General features: G+C 37.4%; 1 non-coding gene across 1 annotated transcript; it reads left to right on the top strand.

The window, feature by feature from the left end:
• The first annotated feature begins 1,307 nt into the window (after positions 1–1,307).
• LOC115031468 (U6 spliceosomal RNA) lies at positions 1,308–1,414 on the top strand. The gene has a single exon (XR_003837088.1). It is a non-coding gene; the product is annotated as a U6 spliceosomal RNA (small nuclear RNA).
• Positions 1,415–23,700: the final 22,286 nt, after the last annotated feature.

The following is a 23,700-nucleotide window of genomic DNA, read 5'->3' as shown; positions in this document are numbered from 1 at the left end:
GCCACCGTCCCTCCCACCACTAGAAAGGAGCACAATGTTTAGTGGGCCTGTTTGGATTCTAGAGACAAGTTCCTTACTTAGGTATATTATGCTTGACCAAATACCAAATGACTAGGAAAGCTGCTTGCTTTGTATGGAGCCTGGAACCAGAGAAGACTCTTTAATAGGTCTAGCCTACTATGCAGGCTTTCCTACCACTTGGATCATATGATCCAGAAAACAGGATGATATTTGTGATATCAATGGCAGACAAGTATGCCATATGGACCCATTTGCAGGCACCTATAGGTGAATGACAAAGATACCTTTGGGATTTTGGACCAATGCTCTGCCAATATCTGCAGACAATTATATTCCCTTTGAAAGATAGCTCTTCAAGAAATGGTGTGGGTCTAACTGGCTGGGTTTATGTAGAAGAATGAAAATAGACCCATATTTGTCACCTCGCACCAAGCTTAAGTCCAAGTGGATCAAAGACCTCAACATAAAACCAGATACACTGAATCTAATAGAAGAGAAATTGGGAAAGAGCCTTGAACTCATTGGTAATGGGGACATTCTCTAAGCAGAACTCCAATGGCTCATTCTCTAAGATCAAGAATTGATAAATGGAACCCCATGAAACTTGAAAGCTTCTGTAAGGCAAAGTACATAGTCAATAAGACAAATCGACCACCTACAGATTGGGATAAAGTCTTCACTAATCCCACATCCAATAGAGGACTAATACTCAAAATATATAAAGAGCTAAAGAAGTGAATCACTAAAAAACCAATAAATAAATAAATAAATAAACAATCAAAAATTCGGTATACAACTAAACTGAGACGTCACAACTGAGGAATTATCAATGGCTGAAAAGCACTTAAATTTTCAAAGTCTTTAGTGATCAGAGAAATGCAAATCAAAACTTTCTTGAGATTCTACCTTACACTAATCAGAATGGCTAAGATCAAAGCCTCAGGTGACAACACATGTTGGAGAGGATGTGGAGAAAGAACAACACTCCTCTATTGCTGGTGAGATTGCAAACTGGTACAGTCACTCTGGAAATCAATCTGGAGGTTCCTCAGAACATCGGAAATAGATCTTCCTGAAGACCCAGCTATACCACTCTTGGAAATATACCCAAAAGATACCCCACCATGTCAAAGGGCAAGAGTTCCAGTATGTTCATAGTGGCCTGACTTGTGATAGCAAGAAGCTGGATTCAGCATAGATGTCCCAGGACAGAAGAAGAATGTATACAGAAAATGTGGTTTATTTACACAATGGAATACTACTCAGTTATTAAGAACGAGGACATCATGCTCGCTTCAGCAGCACATATACTAAAATTGGAACAATACAGAGAAGATTCAAATGGCCCCTGCACGAGGACGACTCGTAAATTTGTGAAGCGTTCCATATTTTTTGTACAGGTGAGAGTGTAGACTACAGAAGCTAACAGCTTCTGTGACAGGCCGGAGCAACACAGCTTCTAGGACAGGTCCTGTTTTGGGCCTTCATCTTCTGCCAGGAGGGAGGTCCGAATGCCAGATATCTGTGGACCTTCCTTGTAAGAGGAGAGCTTGCCTGCAGAGAGTGCTCTGACCACTGAAACTCAGAGAAGAGATCTAGTTTCCTAGGTCTGCTGATAGAAGCTAACAGAATCATGAGAGGAACAATCTCTAACCAGAGACAACTATAACAACTAACTCCAGAGATTACCAGATGGCAAAAGGCAGACATAAGAATCTTACTAACAGAAACCAAGACTACTAACCATCATCAGAACGCAGCACTCCCAACTTGCCCAGTCCTGGGCACCCCCACACCAGAAAAGCTAGACCCGGATTTAAAAGCATATCTCTGATGATGGTAGAGGACATCAAGAAGGACTTTAATAACTCACTTAAAGAAATATAGGAGAACACAGCTAAAGAGTTACAAGTCCTTAAAGAAAAACAGGAAAACACAACCAAACAGGGAGAAGTCCTTAAAGAAAAACAGGAAAACACATCCAAACTGGTGATGGACATGAACAAAACAATAATAGACCTAAAAAGGGAAGTAGACACAATAAAGAAAATGCAAAGTGAGCCAACACTGGACTTAGAAACCATAGGAAAGAAATCTGGAATCATAGATGCAAGCACCAGCAACAGAATACAAGAGATGAAAGAGAGAATCTCAGGTGCAGCAGATTCCATAGTGAACATAGGCACAACAATCAAAGAAAATGCATAATGCAAAAGGTTTCTAACTCAAAACATCCAGGAAATCCAGGAAACAATGCGAAGACCAAACCTAAGGATAATAGCAGTAGATGAAAATGAAGATTTTCCACTTAAAGGGGCAGCAAATATCTTCAACAAAATTATACAAGAAAACTTGCCAAACCTAAAGAAAGAGATGCACATAAACATACAAGAAGCCTACAGAACTCCAAATAGAATGGACCAGAAAAGAAATTCCTCCAGACACATAAAATCAGAACAACAAATGCACTAAATAAAGATAGAATATTCAAAGCAGTAAGGGAAAACGGTCAAGTAACATATAAAGGCAGGCCTATCAGAATTACACCAGACTTTTCACCAAAGACTATGAAAGCCAGAAGAGCCTGAACAGATGTTATACAGAACCAAAGAGATCACAAAATCCAGCCCAGGCTACTATATCCTGCCAAACTTTCAATTACCATAGATGGAGAAATCAAAGTATTCCAAGACAAAATCAAATTCACACATTATCTTCCCATGAATCCAGCCCTTCAAAGGATAATAACAGAAAAAAACCAATACAAGGACAGAAATCACATCCTTGAAAAAGCAAGAAAGTAATCCTTCAAGAAACCTAAAAGAAGACAGCCACAAGAACAACATGCCAACTCTAACAACAAAAATAATAGGAAGCAACAATTACTTCTCCTTAATATCTCTTAATATCAATGGACTCAATTCCCCAATAAAAAGACATAGACTAAAAGACTGGCTACAAAAACAGGACCCAAAATTTTGCTGCTTACAGGAAACCCTTCTCAGGAAAAAAGACAGACACTACCTCTGAATGAAAGGCTGGAAAACAATTTTCCAAGCAAATAGTCTGAAGAAACAAGCTGGAGTACCCATTCTAATATCGAATAAAATCGACATCCAACCCAAGGTTATCAAAAAAGACAAGGAGGGACACTTCATGCTCATCAAAGGTAAAATCCTCCAAGAGGAACTCTCAATTCTGAATATCTATGCTCCAAATGTAAGGGCAGCCACATTCATTAAAGAGACTTTAGTAAAGCTCAAAGCACACATTGTACCTCACACAATAATAGTGAGAGACTTCAACACACCACTTTCATCAATGGACAGATCATGGAAACAGAAATTAAACAGGGACACAGTGAGACAAACAGAAGTTATGAAACACATGGATTTAACAGATATCAGCATAACATTTTATCCTAAAACAAAAGGATATACCTTCTTTTCAGCACCTCATGGTACCTTCTCCAAAATTGACCATATAATTGGTCACAAAACAGGCCTCAACAGATATAAAAATATTGAAATTGTCCCATTCATTCTATCAGATAACCATGGACTAGGGCTTATCTTCAATAACAACATAAATGATAGAAAGCAAACATTCACGAGGAAAATGAATAACACTCTTCTCAATGATACCTTGGTCAAGGAAGGAATAAAGAAAGAAATTAAAGACTTTTTAGAGTTTAATGAAAATGAAGTCACAACATACCCAAACGTATGGGACACAATGAAAGAATTTCTAGGGGGAAAACTCTTAGCTCTGAGTGCCTCCAAAAAGAAACTAGAGAGAGCACACACTAGCAGCTTGACAACACACCTAAAGGCTCTAGAACAAAAGGAAGCAAATTCACCCAAGAGGAGTAGGTGGCAAGAAATAATCAAACTTAGGGCAGAAATAAACCAAGTGGAAACAAGAACTATTCAAAGAATCAACCAAAAGAGGAGCTGGTTCTTTGACAAAATCAACAAGCTAGATAAACTCTTAGCCATACTCAATATAGGGCACAGGGACAGCATCCTAATTAACAAAATCAGAAATGAAAAGGGAGACATAACAACAGATCCTGAAGAAATACAAAACACCATCAGATTCTTCTACAAAAGGCTATACTCAACAAAACTGGAAAACATGGATGAAATGGACAAATTTCTAGACAGATACCAGGTACCAAAGTTAAATCAGGATCAGGTTAATGATCTAAACAGTTCTATATCCCCTAAAGAAATAGAAGCAGTCATTAATAGTCTCCCAACCAAAAAAAGCTCAGAATCAGATGGGTTTAGGGCAGACTTCTATCAGACCTTCAAAGAAGATCTAATTCCAGTTCTTCACAAATTATTCCACAAAATAGAAGCAGGAGGTATTCTAACCAATTCATTCTATGAAGCCACAATAATTCTGATACCTAAACCACAAAAAGACCCAACAAAGATAGAGAACTTCTGACGAATTTCCCTTAAGAATATTGATGCAAAAATACACAATAAAATTCTCACTAACCGAATTCAAGAACACATCAAACCAATCACCCATCCTGACCAAGTAGATTTCATTCCAGGGGTGCAGTGATGGTTCAATATACGGAAATCCATCAACTTAATCCACTATATAAACAACCTCAAAGACAAAAACCACATGATCATCCCGTTAGATGCAGAAAAAGCATTTGACAAAATCCAACACCCATTCATGATAAAAGTCTTGAAAAGAGAAGGAATTCAAGGCCAATACCTAAACATGATAAAAGCAATCTACAGCAAACCAGTAGCCAACATCAAAGTAAATGGTGAGAAGCTGGAAGCAATCCCACTAAACTCAGGAATTAGACATGACTGCCCACTTTCTCCATACCTACTCAACATAGTACTTGAAGTCCTAGCCAGAGCAATTCGAAAACAAAAGGAGATCAAGGGGATACAAATCAGAAAGGAAGAAGTCAAAATATCACTTTTTGCAGATGATATGATAGTATATATAAATGCCCCTAAAAATTCCAACAGAGAACTCCTAAACCTGATAAACAGCTTCATTGAAGTAGCTGGAAAAAAAAATAACTCAAAAAAGTCAATGACCTTCCTCTACACAATGGATAAACAGGCTGAGAAATAAATCAGGGAAACAACAACCTTCACAATAATCACAAATAATATAAAATACCTTGATGTGACTCTACCCAAGGAAGTGAAAGATCTGTATGATAAGAACTTCAAGTCTCTGAAGAAAGAAATTAAAGAAGATCTCAGAAGATGGAAAGATCTCCCATGCTCATGGGTTGCCAGGATCAATATAGTAAAAATTGCTATCTTGACAAAAGCAATCTACAGATTCAATGTAATCCTCATGAAAATTCCAACTCAATTCTTCAACGAATTAGAAAGAGCAATTTTCAAATTCATCTAGAATAACAAAAAACCTAGGATAGCAAAAACTCTTCTCAATAATAGAACAACCTCTGGGGGAATCACCATGGCCCACCTAAAGTTGTACTACAGAGCAATTGTGATAAAAACTGCATGGTACTGGTATAGCGACAATGGAATAGAATTGAAGACCCAGAAATGTACCCACACACCTATAGTCACTTGATCTTTGAAAAAGGATCTAAATCCATCCAGTGGAAAAAAGACAGCATTTTCAACAAATGGTGCTGGTACAACTGGTGGTTATCATGTAGAAGAATGCGAATTGATCCATTCCTATCTCCTTGTACTAAGGTCAAATCTAAGTGGATCAAGGAACTCCACATAAAACCAGAGACGGTGAAACTTATAGAGGAGAAAGTGGAGAAAAGCCTTGAAGATATGGGCACAGGGGAAAAATTCCTGAATAGAACAGCAATGGCTTGTGCTATAAGATCAAGAATGGACAAATGGGACATCATAAAATTGCAAAGCTTCTGTAAGGCAAGAGACACTGTCAATAAGACAAAAAGGCCACCAAAAAATTGGGAAAGGATCTATACCTACCCTAAATCAGATAGGGGACTAATATCCACTATATACAAAGAGCTCAAGAAGCTGGACCCCAGAAAATTAAATAACCCCATTAAAAATGGGGCTCAGAGCTAAACAAAGAATTCTCACCTGTGGAATACAGAATGGCTGAGAAGCACCTAAAAAAAAAAATATTCAGCATCCTTAATCATCAGGGAAATGCAAATCAAAGCAACCCTGAGATTCCATCTCACAGCAGACAGAATGACTAAGATCAAAATTCAGGTGATAGCAGATGCTGGTGAGGATATGGAGAAAGAGGAACACTCCTCCATTGTTGGTGGGATTGCAAGCTTGTACAACCACTCTGGAAATCAGTCTGGCGGTTCCTCAGAAAATTGGACATAGTACTACCTGAGGATCTAGCAATACCTCTCCTGGGCATATATCAAGAAGATGTTACAACCCGTAAGTAGGACACATGCTCCACTATGTTCATAGCATCCTTATTTATAATAGCCAGAAGCTGGAAAGAACCCAGATGTCCCTCAACAGGAGAATGGATTCAGAGATTGTGGTACATTTACACAATGGAGTTCTACTCAGCTATTAAAAAGAATGAATTTATGAAATTCCTAGGCAAATGGATGGACCTGGAGGGCATCATCCTGAGTGAGGTAACCCAATCACAAAAGAACTCACATGATATGTGCACACTGATCAGTGGATATTAGCCCAGAAACTTAGAATACTCGAGATACAAGATACAATCTGCAAAACACATGAAACTCAAGAAGAACGAAGACCAAAATGTGCACACTTTGCCCCTTCTTAGAATTGGGAACAAAACACCCATGGAAGGAGTTACAGAGATAAAGTTTGGAGCTGAGGCAAAAGGATGGACCATTTAGAGACTGCCTTACCTGGGGATCCATCCCATAATCAGCCTCCAAACGCTGCCATCATTGCATACACTAGCAAGATTTTGCTGAAAGGACCCAGATATAGCTTTCACTTGTGAGGCTGTTCTGGGGACTATCAAACACAGAACTGGATGCTCACAGTCAGCTATTGGATGGAACACAGGGCCCCCAATGGAGGAGCTAGAGTAAGTATCCAAGGAGCTAAAGGGATCTGCAACCCTATAGGTGGAACAACAATATGAACTAACCAGTACCCCCAGAGCTCGTGTTTCTAGCTGCATATGTATCAGAAGATCGCCTAGTGGGCCATCATTGGAAAGAGAGACCCATCGGTCTTGAAACTTTATATGCCTCAGTAAAGAGGAATGCCAGGGCCAAGAAGTGGGATGGGGGGGGGCAGTGGGGGAGAGGGTTTGGGGGGACTTTTGGGATAGCATTGGAAATGTAAATGAAGAAAATACCTAATTAAAAAAAAAAAGAACGAGGACATCCTGAGTTTAGCATGCAAGAGATGGAACTACAAACTACCATCCTGAGTGAGGTAACTCAGAACCAAAAGAACATGCAGGGCATGTACTCACTAATAAATGGATATCAGACCTTAATTAATTAATTAATTAAAATGTACAGAATACCTAAAATCAAAATGGGCAACAAGTTTAAATGCCCAAGTGTGGAAGGCTACCTCAGTTCCCCTTGGAAGAGAGAAGAAAGCAATCACAATTTAAGAGCGAGGGAGGTACCTGCTAGGAAAAGTGGATGGGGGTAGGGGTAGGAGTTGCGGGAAGAGGGGAACCTGATCTGGTATTGAGTGATGGAAAAGGACTGAAGTCTTGAGGGCCAGCAGAAAAAAATGAAAACTGGCACCCTCAAGAAATAGGAGGTTGGAAGAACCCTCCTGAATGCACAACAGACCTGAAATGTGAGAGACTCTCAGGACTCAAAGGGAGGGATCTTAGAATAAATGTCCAACAGTAGGGAAAGGGAACTTGTAGAGCCAAGTTCCATCAGGAAGACAGGACATCAAGTTAGGGATGGGATTGCAATCCCACAGACACATCTCTGACCCATAATTGTTCCTGTCTCAAAGAATTACAGGGATGGAAATGGAGAGGAGCTTGAGGAATAGAAGGTCAGACCCAACTTAGGATCTAGATCGAGGGGTGGTCCCAAGGTCTGACATTAAGACTGAGGCTAAGGAGCCCTCACAAAAAAGGGGCCTATTTAGATTGCCCTCTGAGAAACCCAACAAGCATCTGAAAGAGTCAGATGCAGATATGTGTACCTGAGCAATGGACAGAAGCTGCTGACCCCTGTTGTTGAATTAGGGAAGGCTGAAAGAAGGTGAAGAGAAGGGCAATTCTGTAAGAGGAGCTGCAGTCTTAATGATCCCTATGGACAGTATTGTAGCTACTTTGCCTATCCTTTCCCGTAGAAAACCATTATTGACTGCAGTGAGAATAGAGAGCCACTTTTTTTTTTTTTTGCAAAAACATACTTTTATATCACCAAAAAGAAAAAGTAATTCAAATAATAAATTCACAGGAGAAGAATGAAAGTATTAGAAGTACAAGAAATAGAGGATACAATTGATCACAGTCCTGTGTCAATTAATCTGTTTAGAAAATGAGGTTTATGATACAGAGTATGCTCTTTAAGGTATTTAATTTTTAATTTACAAATTAATGTTATAGTAATGAGCATATCCCTACTGCAAAAGTAGGATATAAGGGATTAGTATAAGGGCTAACTGAATAATAAATACATTCTTGGAAGAGTAAGGGATACATGTGCTCTATAATATTTTTCTATACAGAAAATATAAAGATATTTAGACCAGGAGTAGATCTAATACAAATGTATAGCCTAAATAATGGTTTTAGGAGGTACTATTATATTAACATAGGTAACTTTACAAGAACATAATAAAATACCACCTATGTTTCCTAAACAGAAGTCATGCTTCTTCTCTTATGGTCAAACATAATTATGTATTTGTGTATGTGTGTGTGTGTGTCCTTAAAAAATCATTAAAGACATCACTCCTTAAAGCATTGCTTTATCTACTAGATATATTGGAGTGCTAAGTGTCAACAGCTAAATAATGTGTAAAATTCAGTGGTTATATAGAATGAAGAGCAAGAATCAGAGTTTTATTTTAATCATAGATATAAACAAAAAGAGAATCCAGTGAGAGCTATAAATTAATGTAAATTAATAATCATGCACAAACCCATAAATAATAATTCAAAGGTACGTACCTATTCCTAGGCATCTACATATTGAACATATTAACCTGACTTCCATCTGAGGGAAGTGAGTGGCATTTGGCAAACACTGAATGGACACTTCAATAAGATCAAGCAGTTTAGAGAAGCCTGGTTTTTGACAGACCAACACACAGAGCAGTTTGAAGGCCTTGAAGGCCTCAAAGGCCTGTGGCCATCCTTAAATTATGCTGACTGAAGTTTAGCTCTAACACTGAAAGAAATACCAGGTCCAGATGTGGAAGCCATCACTGTAGACCAGAAACTGTTTTCAAAGGGGATGAGGGAGTATTGGGGTGATTATCAAAAAGGAAAGAATCCTTTTTGGACATTTTTGGATTTCTTCATATTGTTTTTTTGTTTGTTTGTTTGTTTGTTTTTTGTTTTTGTTTTTTGGTTTTTGTTTTTTCTTTATTGAGACAGGGTTTCTCTGTATAACCCTGGCTGTCCTGGAACTCACTTTGTAGACCAGGCTGGCCTCGAACTCAGAAATCTGCCTGCCTCTGCCTCCCAAGTGCTGGAATTAAAGGCATGTGCCACCACCACCCGGCTGATTTCTTTATATTGTTACACATATTTTAAGTAAGTTTTTCATATTTTGTTTGAAATACCTCACATTCAAAATTTAGAAAGACTCCCAGAGAAATCAAACCAACATATAGACACAGCCATAAAGATGCCCAGACAGCAAACATTGCTGCTTCCTGGTTTATCTTAAGCTTTTTCCTGATAAATTTGCCTATCCCATTGTCTCTGTTACTACTGTTCTTCCATGATACCAGAACTGAGCTTCCTGGGCCTTTTAATGCGAACTGAAAAACAGGGACTTTCTTGGAAGCCCCAAATTTTAATTTGGAATGGGTTGAAGCATCAAATCTTCTGGACTAAGACCTTACCAGTTCTCAGCCTCTGTAGCATACACACACACACACACACACACACACACACACACATACACACACACATACACACACACATACACACACACACAAACACATGGTGATCTACCCACCCATTTTATATAATAATATAGTACCTCTTTCCTGAGGGTTCTCAATTCAACAGTAAGAACATTTTTGACTCACACATTTTCAGACCTAAAATTCTTCATTCTAGAATTATACAAGTATCGTAACCATATATTCAAAGATATTCATTTAAATATTAATTATATACATATATTATATTAATTATATTATATCATTATGTATATATATATATGTGTTATATAAATTATACATATACTACTACATCTATTATATGTATAAGGGTTTTACAACTTCAAGCTGACTCCATGACCAAGGCAGCTCTTATAAAGGATATTAATTGGATCTGGCTTATAGTTTCAGAGGTTCAGTCCATTATAATCAAGGCAGTAACAATGCAGCATACAGGCAGATTTGGGGCTGTAGAAGCTAAGAATGCTACCTCTTGTTACTAAGGCAGCTAGGAGAAAACTGGCTTCTAGGCAGGTAGGATGAGGGCCTTAAATCCCATGTCCACAGTAATATATCTACTCAAACAAGGCCACACTTCCTAATAATGCCACTCCCTGGTACTAGCATATATAAATTATCACATTCCACTCTCTAGCCACAATAGGCTTATTCACAAACACTTTTGACCCCCAGAGGCTTGATTACACACAAGAGTATATGGGGGCCATATCTATCCACAGCTAAATAAAAATTGTATTAAGTGCAACTTCCAAAGTCCTTATAGTATATAGCAGTCTCAACATTATTATAGTCAAAGATTTAAAGTCTCTTTGGAGAGTCATCCAATCACATAATTATAATCTGGAAAACAAGACAGAAAACCAGCTGAATAATCTCCAAATGCTATACCTCCATGACTGATGTGAATGTAGTGTTCAGATCTCCACTCCAATTTCATCTTTGTTGGCTGTAACAAAGTTCTTTTTCCTGGGCTGGTTCCACTCCCTATTATAAACTTTCTTCAGCCAGTATTCCATGGCTCTGGCATTATTAATATTTTGGTGTCTCCAAGGCAACTTCAACATTACAGCCTCTTGTTTCAATGTCGTGATCCACCCATGATCTTTTTGGCTTCTCCAAAAGTCTCAGTTCACATCTCCAGCTCTGCTCTCTGTGGCACTGTAGGATTTGGTTGACTCCACTAAACTACTACTGATATTCTTTGTGATCATCCTATGTTGCTGGCATCTCTAATACTCTGGGATCTTCTGCTGTAACTAGGCTTCATCAATAACTTCTCCCATAGGTTCTCTTCTTGGTAACAAGGCTCAACTTCTTTGCATGACTCCTTTAGTCCTTCAAAATCTGTACCAACTGCATGATTCTTACACATTACCAAGTTCAGCTGAAGCAAAAGGTATAACTTTGGATACCTCTGGAGTAAAACTTCCTTGCACTCCTAGAAAACACTTCCCAGAATATTTTACCTCATTGATGCTGGTATCTTCTTCTTTTTTTTTTTAATTAGATATTTTCTTTATTTACATTTCAAATATTATCCCCTTTCCTAGTTTCCCCTCCAAAACCTCTATACCCCCTCATCCTGCTCCCAAACCTACCCAGTCTTGCTTCCTGGGCCTGACATTCACCTATACTGGGGCATAGAACCTTCACAGGACCAAGGACTTCTCCTTCCATTGATGACCAACTAGGTAGCTTCCGAATCACTGCTAATTTCTTAGCTCCACCTAGCCAACATCAATTGTCCCAGTAGTCCTTTTTATTCTTGACTCTAAAGTCAGAGCCACATGGTCAAATCTGTTGAGTTTTGCTGCTTGCTGGGACTAAAACATGGCCCACAGTGTTCTATTGCATTATTACCAGCTTTCTGTTTTCCAACTCCCTCACTGCCTAAGTTTGACTGTTGTAGAATTTCTCTATAAATTGGCCTTGAACACAGAATTCTGTAAGACTTGGTTTCCTGGCTTTAAAGTTGTATCACACCTGGATTTCAGTTATCTTCACCTAAAACTTGCTCTGTCCCAAGTTTACCTTGAACTCAGAACTCTGCTTGGCTTTGTCTCCAGGGATTAAAGGTGTATGTCACCATGCTTAGACATAAACTTAGCTTTGTTGAGTTAAAGATTCAGTCTCTTAATCTGTTATTACCCAGAACATAGGATTGAGCTCCATTCTACTTCGTCATGCCCCATTAATAATTGAACCATATATTTTGTATTTTTCCTTTCTAAGCTTGCTATGTTTGCTCAAATTGTTCTTCATGTGACTTAACCAGAAAAGTCTCTTTTGGGTGTTTATGAGACATCCTAGCTGCCTGGAAGCTAGTCTTCTTCCAGATGCCTTCAAATGAAGGTCTTAAGTCTACCCCCACAGTGACCTACCTGCTCCAACAAAGTCACACCTCCAAATAGTACCCCTTCCTGGTCCAAGATATACAAAACATCACTATACATCTACTTTACTCATGGTTTGGATACCAGCCCATTACTACCACTGGACCAGCCACCAAAGAAAAATGACTAATTACAAATGCACGTACCTTATTTTTTGTTTTGTTTTAGAAAAATAAACAGGTGAATTTTTTTTTTTTTTTTTTTTAGCCATAGGGTTTTTTTGGGGACCATAAGTTAAAATACTAGAACAAGCTAAATGATAAGTGATCTTATAATGAGTTTTTACTGTTGTTCAGGCAGCAACAGCAGGCTAAAATCACATAATTCAAGAAATTTCAGTGAAAGAAGTGGGGGAGAACTTGTATGTAGTTAGAAAAAGAATACTGACGCAACAATTAAGAAAGTAAAATGTCATGAATTATAGTTTTCTCCCTGTCCATTGATTATTGGACAAAGTGTCAGGAAAATCTGTTTACCAATGGTACAGTTTTTGATAGAAAAATGTGACACTAACTTCCTGCCTTTCCAATTTTTTCTTCTAGCATTTGAGACAGTAAGAAAAAGCGAAGAAACAAATTAAACAAACCTTAGTTAAATACTAGTATAAGAATAAAATAAAAGAGCAGGGGGTATTGGTGCACGCCTTTTAATACCAGAACTTGGGAGGCAGAGGCAGGCAGATTTCTGAGTTCGAGGCCAGCCTGGTCTACAGAGTGGGTTCCAGGACAGCCAGGGCTACACAGAGAAACCCTGTCTTGGAAATAAATAAATAAATAGATAGATAGATAGATAGATAAATATTAAAAATAAAAAAAAATAAAAGAACAAGGAGATACTAAATAATAAGCACAGTATTTTAGAAGAAACTCTTGCAAAGCTCATATAGGAAGGCCCCATTCAGGCAGAGATTACTTAAATGAAGGAATATTACTCACTTAGAAAACTGTCTGTAAACTAAGGATAACAATGGTCCAGGAATAGTGAAGAGTTGGTAAGCAGAATTTAGGGAAGACCATCCCTTGTATTTTCAGAAAGGGCACATGGCTTGAGTTCAGTAAACAGTGATGCATTACTGAAACTGAAATATAATACCTTTTACACACTCAACCTCAAATTCGTAATATAGGCACTGTGCGTTATTCTGGCTTAATGGGAATAACGAGAGGTTTAGGGGTGTTCGCTGTATAGCTAAGTCATCATTGGTGCTGAGGGTACAGAGAAGAAAGTATGATTATTGAAGTGTGATAATCGTTGTCTGAAAGTTATGACAGTGATTTTGGTAGGCAAATTCAAATTATTTTGAACCAAATTATCATGATTTATATTTATATTTATATTAGGTGCAGTGTCAAAAGTCAAAACAGAAAGACGAAATCAAGATCTGAGGCTTGAATATCCTTAAGATGGCAGTGCAAATGATTAGAATGGGCAAACAAAACAAAACAAAACAAAACAAAACAAAACAAAACAAAACAAAACAAAAACAGCAACAACAAAAACAGCTTTTCTTTGCAGCATATTAAATTGGCTCTACCAGTTGATACTTAAGTGGAAATATTGGATAGAGAGTTGCAAATTATGTAGAGTTCTACAAGGCAGAGTCAACTGGTTTTAAAACTTTGAGAGTTTAACTTTCTTATTTTTTAATATAGAAGCCCAAAGAAAATGGTAAAAATCTGGGTTTTCTGTATGAAAACAAGTGAAAGTTTAATATTGCTTTCTTGATATTTCTTGATACAAGTAAGGATGTAAAACAAACAGAGAAAAAACATCTCAGAGAGCTATGAATAAGTTACTATATGCATTTGTTTATCTACTCTGATAAAATAATTTATATATCTTATAATATAGAAATAAAAATAAATGTGTTATATAGACAAGGTCATAAAAATGAGATTACTAATTTATCTATAACTTTAACATTGTGACCAAGAAAACAGTACTATCTGAAAATATATTGTCTTTCTGACAGATAATATCTTGGGTAGAACACATCTTTCTGTTTTGAATTCAACCAATGGTAGCATCTTGAAAGGACAAATTCTCTTTGATCTTTAAATAAAGCCTGGCATACTCTTGTGTCAGGCTTGAGGGGCTGATTTTATATCTGGAAAATGACCATTGTAATTACAAATAGAAAAATGAAAACAAGCTGGGATCTGTAAATGGCTTTACTATACATGACAAAACATTTTAATGATTATAATGCTTATTTTAAAAGAAAGAGAACTCCTAAGAAAGTTACATGCAAATGGTTTTGTTAATTGAATCAGAATAAATACTATTGTGTGATAACAAAATTTTATAATTAAAAATGAGTTTTTCATTATCAATAATGCAGAGAGAATATCCATTCAAACATCCATATTTTTAAAGAACATATCTTCATTTTCACCAAATAAATGGAGAAATTATGAGGCTATAGTTTATTTCGACTTTTGAATTGTTGTTCTTATGTTTAATCATTTAGTATTTGTTACGATCAAAAAATCTTAATTTTGCAACAAAACAAAACCATCAATTTTAAATTAGAATGCAATCATTAAACTATATTTTTGCTTGCGTATTTTAAAAAAATTTATTGGTTATTTTATTTATTCGGATTTCAAATGTTATCCCCCTTCCCAGTTTCTCTTCTGCATCCCCCCATCCCATCTGTTTCCCCTTCTTCTATAAAGGTCCTCCACACCCATTCACTCCCACAGCACAGCCCTAGCATTCCCTGATACTTGAGTCTCCACAGGACCAAAGGCCTTCCCTCCCATTGACACCAGATAAGGAAATCTTCTACTACATATTTAGCTGGAGCCATTGGTCTCTTCATGTGTACTCTTTGGTTGGTGGTTTAGTACCTGAGAGCTCTGGGGGACTCTGGTTGATTGCTATTATTGTTCTTCCTTAGAGGTTTCAAACCCCTTCAGCTCCTTCAGTCCTTCCCCTAAGACCTCCATTGCAGTCTTAAGACTATATTATACATATAGAGAGAACACTTGTGATAAAGATGCTGCACATTGACATAGCAACAAAAGGGAATTGGGTTTAACAAATGAAATCAGAGTTAGAATAAATATAAGATTTTAGCATTATTTTCTCAGTCAAGACTGTAAAGATTCATATGTACAAATTTATGTATGATAGTTTATGATGTTTCTTATTAATCAAATAGCCTTGAAGAGAGAGCTTGAAAATTTGTTTGTGATGCTTCTCTTCTTAGATTCTTATATAAGTCATCTACAAAGTCTGTTTTCAAATTGTGAATAAACTAGCTAAATAAATCCTTTAGGCTATAAAGATTACTTATATCTTTGATTCAACATCAACAATGTAGAAAAGTGTTCCTGGCAACTATTAGCTTTCTGAGAAAGGCTGGCCTGTCTGAATGTTACTCTTGGAGTTAGTGGTCAGCAAATATGGTTGTAACATCTAGGTGTAAGCCAAAACCCTTGATACGTTTCTACTATTTATAAAATCCATTAATCATACAGCAGCAGTCTGAAAAAAACAAAGGCATTTGAAAGCCACCTTCTTTGCAACACTGGATATAGTCACAATAGAGACATAAAACAAATCCTGAATGTATAGCCAAAGTACCTTGATCTTTAAAAAGTACATCCATTTAATGTCTAAATCACACCCCAAAATTTCAATTAAAGCATTTCCAGTGTGAACTTTAACTGCAAATTATATGTAAATTACTGAATTCATACATGCAGTTTGAAGTACAATTATGCAGACTAATGTAGACACCTTTCTATATTGTTTTTCTTAATGAAATGATTTTTTTTGGTTTGTATTCTGTCTAATTATTTAACAATTTTATCTCTTAGGCACCTAAGGCCTTCAGCCTTCATAAGTATTAACACCAGTGTAGCAAGTGATGTTCAGTAAACAATAGAAATCATTATCATATCACCTCAAAAGAATTCAGACACAATTTAACTCCTGATCTTCTGATGCACTTCTAGGCTTGAGGTTAAAAAAAAAAAGTGCTTGTGTTACTTCTGATCTTAGCCAGTGCCTTGAGCAGACCTTGGGCTTGAGCTCTGCATCCAATTCCACAACACCCAGAGAAAGCTGGGCCAATGGGAGCTCTAATATGCCCAGGATCATAGGTGAAGAGGCCACAACACCCATCCCAACACTGGGAGTAATTGGTACCCCTCTGAGATCTAGGGACTCGGGAACCCCTGCCTGGCCATTGGCGTGGGTTTCTTTAAGTCTGAGCCAGTGCCCTGAGCAGACTTTGGGTACCAGCTTTGCAATAATCCCACAACATCCAGAGGAAGTTTGACTTCGAGGTGCTCTAACACACCCAGGATCACAGGATCATAGGATCATTGGATCATAGGATCACAGGATCTAAGGCATTTGGACACACCAGGATTTCAGGATCCCAAAGGAAATTCTTACTCTCAGAACCTCTCACACCCAGTATCTCAGGATCTCGGGATCATAAGACAGCTGGACCCTGAGGAGTTCTGACACAGGCAAGATAAAAGGAGGGACAGGCTCTAGTCAGAGACAGTAAAGGTACAGGAAGCACTAGAGATAACCAGTTGGTGAGAGGCAAGCACAAGAACATAAGCAATAGAAACCAAGGTTACATGATATCATCAGAAACCAGTTCACCCAACATAGAAAGTCCTGGATACCCTATCACACTAGAGAAGTAAGATTCAGATTTAAAATCACTTCTCATGATGATAGAGGACTTTAAGAAGGACATATATAACTCACTTAAAGAAATACAGGGGGGGTATGGGGGACTTTTGGGATAGCATTGGAAATGTAATTGAGGAAAATACGTAAAAAAAAATAAAAGAAAAAAAAAGAAATACAGGGTAACACAGGTAAAGAGGTAGAAGTCCTTAATGAGAAAACAAAAATATTCCTTAAAGAATTACAAGAAAACACAACCAAACAGGTGAAAGAATTGAACAAAACCATTCAGGATTTAAAAATGGAAGTAGAAACAATAAAGAAATTACAAAGGAAACTACCCTAGAGATTGAAAACCTAGGAAAGAGATCAGGAGTCATAGATGCAAGCATCACCAACAGAATACAAGAGATAGAAGAGACTCTCAGGTGCAGAAGATACTATAGAAACCATTGTCAAAACAGTCAAAGAGAATGCAAAATGCTAAAAGCTCCTAACCCAAAACATTCAGGACATGCCGGACACAATGAGAAGAGCAAATCTGAGGATAATCAGTATAGAAGACAGTGAAGATTCCCAACTTAAAGGGCCAGTAAATATCTTTAACAAAATTATAAAAGAAAACTTCCCTAACCTAAAGAAAGAGATGCACATGTACCTATAAGAAGCCTACTGAAGTCTAAATAGATTGGACCAGAAAAGAAATTCCTCCTGTCACATAATAATCGAAACAGAAAATGCACTAAACAAAAGAACATTATTAAATGCAGTAAGGGAAAAAGATCATGGCAGATCTATCAGAATTACACCAAACTTTGAAAGACCCTAGTGGATGAGACCCCCACTCAAGTCCCTAGACGGTGCGCATCCAAGGAATCATGAGAGACTGTCTTTATGCAAACACACAAGGCAGTTTAATCACGGAGCTCCGGGCAGACACATATCTCACGTAGGAGACAGAGAAGTCGACCCTAAGGCTCAAAAGTTAGGGGTTTATATAGGAAAGGAGTTGGGGGGGGGGTAGGGGAAATTGGCGCAGTTACATACAATTGGGCAGTTTAAACATCAGCAAGCAGTATGTGACAGTACCTCTAAAGGGAGGGTGTTCATCTTTGTTGGCAGAGCATCTGGTTAAAATCAAACTATATCAGAAGGAGACCAGGCCAGGTGGTCCATTACTCATCTGAGCTTGTCTGGAAATTGTCCTTGCATGGCTTTCTTATCTTAATGGCTAGTTGGTTCCTGGGATGACTTTACAGCTTTTGTGTCAGCCTGACTCTCTTATCTTTATGGCTTTAAGTCTGTAAACCTTCTGACTAGGCCTTGAATTTAATTTTCTTTCTTTCAACTTCCCACCAGAGACTATAAAATCCAGAAAATCCTGGACAGTTATCATGCAGACCCTAAGAGAACACAAATACCAGCCCAGGCTACTATACCCAGCAAAAACTCTCAACTACCATGGATGGAGAAACCAAGATATTCCATGATAAAACCAAATTTACACAGTATCTTTCCACAAATCCAGGCATACAAAGTATAATAGATGGAAAACACCAACACAAGGAGGGAAACTAACTACTAGAAAAAGAAAATAATCTTCCAATAAACCCAAAAGATAGCCACACAAACATAATTCCACCTCTAATAACAAAAGTAACAGGAAGCATCAATCACTTTTCCTTAATATCTCTTAATATCAATGGACTCAATTCTCCAATAAAAAGACATAGATTAACAGTCTGGATATGTAAACAGGATCCAGCATTTTGCTACATACAGAAAACACACCTCAATGTAAAAGACAAATACTACATTAGAGTAAAAGGCTGGAAAACAATTTTCCAGGCAAATGGTCCCAAGGAAAAAAAAAAGGTGGAGTAGCTATTCTAATATCAAATAAAATCGACTTTCAACCAAAAGTTATCAAGAAAAGATAAGGAAGGTCACTTCATACTGGTCAAAGGAGAAATCTATCAAGATGAACTCTCAATTCTGAACATCTATGCTCCAATTGCAAAGACAACTACGTTTATAGAATAAACTTTACTAAAGCTAAAAGTACATATTGCACTACACACAATAATAGTGGGAAACTTCAACATCACCCGAGCAGCAATGGACAGATCCTGGAAACAGAAAGTAAACAGAGACATAGTGAAACTAAGAAGTTATGAACTACATGGATGTAACAGATATCTACAGAACATTTTATCCTAAAACAAAAGGATATACCTTGTTCTCAGCACCTCATGGTACCTCCTCCAAAATTGACCCTATAATTGGTCACAAAACAGTCTTCAACAGATACAAGAAGATTGAAATAATCTCATGCATCCTATCAGATCACCATGTACTAAGGTTGGTCTTAAATTTCAACAAAAACAATGGAAAACACATATATACCTGGAATCTGCACGCAATGATAACTTGGTCAAGGAAGAAATAAAGAAACAAATTAAAGACTTTTTAGAATTTAATAAAAATGAAGACACATCATACCAAAACTTATGTGATACAATGAAAGCAGAGGTAAAAGGAAACCGCATAGTTCTAAGTGCCTCCTAAAAGAAACTTGAGAACTTACACAGCAGTTTGACAGCACCCCTGAAAGCTCTAGAACTAAAAGAAGCAAATAAACCCAAGATGAGTAGATGGCAGAAAATAATCAAATTCAGGGCTGAAATCAACCAAATAGAAACAAACAAACAAACAAACAAACAAACAAAAACTATACAGAGTATCAACTAAACCAGGGGCTGGTTCTTTGAGAAAATCTACAAGATAGATAAACCTTTACCCAGACTAACCAGAGGGCACAGAAACAATATCCGAGTTAAAATCAGATATGAAAAGGGAGACATAACAATGGAAACTGAGGAAATTCAAAAATTATCAGATCCTACTACAAAAGTTTATACTCTACTAAATTGAAAAATCTGGATGAAATGGACAATTTTCTAGACACATACCAGCTGCTAAAGTTAAAACAGGGTCAGTTTAACCATCTAAACAGTACTACAACTCCTAAAGAAATAGAAGCAGTAATTAACAGTCTCCCAACCAAAAATTAAAAAAAAAAACATTTAAAAAGCCTAGGAACAGATGGATTTAGTGGAAAATTCTATTAGACCTTTAAAGAAGACTTAATACCAATACTCTTCAAAAAATTCCATCAAAATGACCATTCGCCACAATCTAGTAGGCTTCCTCCCAGAGATGCAGGGATGCTTCCTTAGATGGAAATTGAACAACACAATCCATTACATAGACAAACTCAAACAAAAAGTCTACATGATCTTTTCATTAGATGCTGAAAAAGCACTTGACAAAATTTAGCCTCCCTTCATTTTAAAAGTCATGGAAAGATCAGGAATTCAAGGCCCATACCTAAACATAGTAAAAGCAATATACAGCAAACCAGTATCCAACATAAAACTAAATGGAGAGAAACTTGGAAGGAATCCTACTAAAATCAGGGACTAGACAAGGGTTTCCACTCCCTCCCTATCTATTCAATATAGTATTTGAAGTTCTAGCTAGAACAATTAGACAACAAAATGAGGTCAAAGGGATACAATTTGGAAAGGAAGAAGTCAGAATATCACCATTTGCAGATGATATGATTGTACACTTAAGTGATCCCACAGTGGCTGGATATAAAGTTAACTCAAAAAAATCAGTAGCCTTCCTCTACTCAAAGTGTAAGCAGGCTGAGGAAGAAATAAAGAAATATCATCTTTCACAATAGTCACAAATAATATTACATACCTTGGTGTGACTCAAACCAAGCAAGTGAAAGATCTGTATGACAAGAATTTCAAGTCTCTGAAGAAAGAAATCACAGAAGATATCAGATGATGAAAAGATCTCCCATGCTCATGGAATGGCAGGATTAACATAGTAAAAATGGACATATTGCTTAAAGCAATCTACAGATTCAATGAAGTCCTCATCAAAATTCCAACTCAATTCTTCATAGATTTAGAAAGAGCAATTTTCAAATTCATCTGGAATAACAAAAACCACAGGATAGCGAAAACTATTTTCAACAATAAAAGAACTTCTTGGGGAGACCTCAAGCTGTATTACAGAGGATGAGTGATAAAAATTGCATTTTATTGGTACAGAGACAGTCAGGAAGATCAATGGAATAGAATTGAAGACTCAGAAATGACACTTATCCTCACTTGATCTTTGACAAAGATCTAAAACCATCCAGTGGAAAAAAGCATTTTTAAACAAATGGTGCTGTTTCAATGGGAGTTCAGTATGTAGAAGAGTGAATATCAACTGACACTTTTCTCCTTGTACAAAGCTCAAGTGCAAGTGCATCAAGAACCTCCACATAAGCCAGAGGCACTGAAACTAATAGAAGAGAAATTGGAAAAGTGCCTAGAAGATGTGGGCATAGGGGAAATTTTCCTGAACAGGATACCAATGGCTTATGCTCTAAGATAGAAAATTGAAAAATGGGACTCATTGTTTCTACTCAACTTTAATCCATCCAGATCATATTGTAATCCAGAACATGTTTGCACTCTGACCTGATCATATCTTTGGATGCAATCCCATGCCAGATCATTCATGCATTAAATATTCTCTACAATAATCTACAGAATTTCAAAGAAAATAGCACAAATATAACTAAGACTTTTATTAGAAAGGGATAATAGAGGGACAAAAACATAATCTGAGGCAAGAGCAGAGTTCCTAGAGAGTTTGTTCCCAATGAGTACAAATCATAGCAGTAAGGAAGATACCAAAACTGGATGGATTTCCTGAGCTCAGGAACCAAAGAAGTTCCTCAGACTTTTATGGACCTTGAATTGAACCAATCTGGAATTCCTGGCACTGTTATGGAGAAGAATTTCAAGCTCTACTGCCATGATAAAGCAGAATTAGAGATATTAAAGATATTTTACTGTTGGCATAAGTGGGAGGGTTAAAAACTGGAGAAGCACACAGAGAAAATTAAGGTAGATTTGAGAGCATGAACAGGGCTTTTCAGAGAAGAGGCACAAGGTATCATCTTAACATTTGGCATATATGCGATTTGTGGTTCTCAAGTTACATCTAAGAAAATTGCAAAAAAAATAATTTTCTTTTGTGAAATCTTTTTAAATGTTGATGCACAAAGTAAGTTGGACTTCGGTAAAGTGACACCAGGAATCCATTAAGCTTGGGCAAAGGATTTGGTTCATTTCCTTTCTCTATAAATTGGGCTTCTGTTAAAATTTTATAAAAATACTGGGTATAGCTTGGAAGGGAGAAAGGCTATAAAGTAGTTTTTGCTCAGAGCCAACCATATTACTGAGCACAGGATCGCCAATGGAGGAGTTAGAGAAAGAACTGAAGGTGCTGAAGAGGTTTGCAACCCCATAGGAAAAACAACAATATCAACCAACCAGACCACCCAGAGCTCCCAGGGACTAAACCACCAACCAAAGAGTACACAGGGAGGGACTCATGGCTCCAACCACATATGTAGCAGAGGATGGCATTGTCTGGCATCAATAGGAGTAGTGGCCCTGGACCCTGTAAAGGCTTGATTCCCCAGTGTAGAGAAATGCCAGGGTGCTGGGGAAGGAGTGGGTAGGTGGGAGAGGGAGCACCCTTATAGAAGCAGGGGGAGAGGGGATGGGATGGGGGGGGTCTGGAGAGGAAATAAGAAAAGGAGTTAACGTTTGAAATGTAAATACATAAAACATCCAATGAAACAACAACATCAAACATTGATATTAAGAGATATTAAGGAAAAGTAATTGTTGCTTCCTGTTATTTTTGATGTTTGAGTTGGGATTCTGTTCTTGAGGCTGTCTTCTTTTAGGTTTGTTGAACGATTACTTTCTTGTTTTCTCTAGGGTGTATTTTCCATTCTTGTGTTGGTGTTTTCCCTTTATTATCTTTTGAAGGGCTGGATTCGTGGAGAGATATTGTGTGAATTTGGTTTTGCCATGGAATACTTTGGTTTCTCCATCTACGATATTTGAGAGTTTTCCTGGGTATAGTAGCCTGGGCTAGCATTTGTGTTCTCTTAGGGTCTGTATAACATCTGTCCAGGATCTTCTGGCTTTCATAGTCTCTGGTGAGAAGTCTGGAGTAATTCTCATAGGCTTGCCTTTATATGTTACTTGACCCTTTTCTCTTACTGTTTTCAATATTCTGTCTTTATTTAGTGCATTTGTTGTTCTGATTATTATGTGTCAGGAGGAATTTCTGGTCCAGTCTATTTGGAGTTCTGTAAGCTTCTTGTATGTTCATGGGCATCTCTTTCTTTAGGTATGGGAAGTTTTCTTCTATAATTTTGTTGAAGATATTTGCTGGCACTTTAAGTTGAAAATCTTCATTTGGTTTTCTCATTGTGTTCTGGATTTCCTGGATATTTTGAGTTTGGATTTTGCATTTTCTTTGATTGTTGTGTCCATGTTCCCTATGGAATCTTCGGCACCTGAGATTCTCTCTTCCATCTCTTGTACTCTGTTGCTGATGCTCGTATCAATGTTCCTGATTTCTTTCCTAGGGTTTCTATCTCC

The sequence above is a fragment of the Mus caroli genome, unplaced genomic scaffold (assembly GCF_978045245.1).
Source record: "Mus caroli unplaced genomic scaffold, Mus_caroli_1 scaffold_7, whole genome shotgun sequence".
NCBI classification, from domain to species: Eukaryota; Metazoa; Chordata; class Mammalia; order Rodentia; family Muridae; genus Mus; species Mus caroli.
Note: the sequence above shows the minus strand (reverse complement) of the source record. Positions and strands in the feature narration are given on the sequence as shown.